Raw genomic sequence first — 2,630 nt, 5'->3', positions numbered from 1 at the left:
CCTAACCCATTCACTCGTAAAGAATGCCTAAGGTAAGTAATTTAAGCCAAAAGAAAGTAATAAAAGATTCTCTAAAGACAATGATAGAACCCAATGTGGCTAAACATGTAGACTATTTTTCTCCTGATGAATTTTATGTCATAATCAATCCAAATAAAAATTATTACACAATCTATATCAGTTATCTCAGGTGACCACACAAACTGTCCCAGAGTGGATGCCTTAAACAGCAGGAACTCATTTTCGACAGTTTGTGACAAGAAGGTCCAAGATCACAATTCCAGAGGTTTCTCTTCCTGTCATCTCCACAGCCTGTCTTCATATGACTCCCTTGCTGCTAGCTTGCTGGGGTGGAACTGAGAGAAAAATGCTCTCTGGTGTGTTTCTCTCTGTAAGAACATTAATCCTTCATGTTTAAAAACCACCTATGAGTGAGTATATGTGATAATTGTCTTTCCGTGTCTGGGTTACCTCAATCAAAATAATGTTTTCTAGCTCCATCCATTTTCCTGCAAAATTCAAGCTGTCATTTTTTTCTGCTGTGTAGTACTCCATTGTGTAAATGTATCACATTTTCCTTATCCATTCTTCTATCGAGGGGCATTTAGTTGTTTACAGGTTCTGGCTATGTATGACAAAGAAAGCTGCTATGAACATAGTTGAGCACATGTCCTTGTGGCACAATTGAGCATCCTTTGGCTATATACCCAAAAATAGTATTACTGGGTCTTGAGAAAGGTTGTTTCCTAATTTTCTGAGAAATCGCCACACTGACATCGAAAAGGGTTGCACCAGCTTGCACTCCCACCAGCAATACAGAAGTGTTCCCTTTACCCCACAACCTCTTCGGTATGTCATCAGTGTTTTTGATCTTGGCCATTCTTACAGCTGTAAGATGCAATCTCAGAGTTGTTTTGATTTGCATTTCTCTGATGACTAAGGATGTTGAACATTTTCTTAACTGTCTTTCAGCCATTTTAGATTCCTCTGTTGAGAGTTCTCTGTTTAGGTCTGTACTCCATTTTTTTTGGGGGGGGGGATTATGTGAACCTTTGGTATCCAATTTCTTGAGTTCTTTGTATATTTTGGAGATCAGACCTCTGTCTGAATTGGGGTTAGTGAAGATCTTTTCCCATTCTGTAGGCTGTCGTTTTGTCTTGTTGACCATGTCCTTTGCTTTACAGAAGCTTTTCAGTTTCAGGAGGTCCCATTTATTAATTGTTTCTCTCAGTGTCTGTGCTGCTGGGGTTATGTTTAGGAAGTGGTTCCCTGTGTCAATGCGTTCAAGTGTACTTCCCACTTTCTCTTCTATAAGGTTCAGTTTGGCTGGCTTTATGTTGAGGTCTTTGATCCACTTGGACTTGAGTTTTGTGCATGGTGATAAATATGGGTCTATTTTCATTCTTCTAAATGTTGATATCCAGTTATGCCAGTACCACTTGTTAAACAGGCTTTCTTTTGTTCCATTTGATATTTTTTGCTTCTTTATCAAAGATCTGGTGCTCAAAGGTAATTTTTAAACAAAGCAAAGAAAGCCAGCCTACAAACCACAATCCCAGAGAATTTAGACAACAATGCAGACTCTAAGAGAGACTTACATAGATATAATCTACATGGGAAGTAGAAAGTAGAAAAAGATAAGATCTCCTGATTAAATTGGAAGCATAGAGAGCTTGGGAGAGAACTGAAAAGGGGAGGGGAGAGGCAGGAAGGGGAGCAGAGAAAAATGTAGAGCTCAATAAATATCAATGAAAAATGTATAAAAAAAAGACCCATGTCCATCAGTGAGTGGACACACACATGGGGGTGCATCTTGACACACAACTCCTTCTGAGTGCTATCTTCAGAGTCTTGTTTATGGATCCAGGATTACTATGCTTTTCTGAGCCCCCCACCCCCACCCTTTTTTGGAACAGACTTCCCAGTTTTAGCTAGCCTGGAACTTGGGATCTTCTTGCCTCCTCAGACTCCCAGGTGCAGGATTATTGGCACACATCACCATACCTAGCTTATTTTTTTCTGTATGTGTGTTGTGTTCAGAACTTCCCTTCTGTGTGGCAACTTCTAAGTGTAACCACGGCTTTTTAGTGGCAAAAACCAGGCTTTTGTAACCCAAAAAAACTGCTTGGCGAACCAACCCAACATGCCTGTTGTGATCCAGCTGCCCTCACTCCCCCTGACTGACAGCAGAACTTTCTTGTGGTCTGTAATTGACATGGATATTTGTGTTCTTTCTGGCTGGTGGGTCTCCACAGAAGTAGTGGTATAAAAGGTTGCTGGGCAAAATAAAGGTTGATGTTCTTCCACCTGAAAAGAAGCCTTCATGTGTCAATCCCAGAACCCCTGCCAGTCTTGGCTATCCAGGCTGCAGCAATGCCAAAGCTGGGGAAGCTTTGTTAACCAATTATCTTTAAGAGGTGGGGCTAAATTAAGGTGTGGCTCTCTGGAACTCTGAGAAAAATGGGTGGGGCACACTGCCCAGGGAATCACCCTCTCTGTGATTCCTGTGGGGCACAGCGGAGCTTGGACTTCTCATTCCTGTTTCCTGAGTTTTCCCCTTATATTAAGCAAAATATAACTGTTTTATCCTAAAAAAAAAAAAGAGCATTAATCTGTTGGATCAGGGCCCT

This window comes from Microtus oregoni, unplaced genomic scaffold, assembly GCF_018167655.1.
Source record: "Microtus oregoni isolate MIOR12 unplaced genomic scaffold, Mior012 000058F_ref0000040, whole genome shotgun sequence".
NCBI lineage: Eukaryota > Metazoa > Chordata > Mammalia > Rodentia > Cricetidae > Microtus > Microtus oregoni.
Note: the sequence above shows the minus strand (reverse complement) of the source record.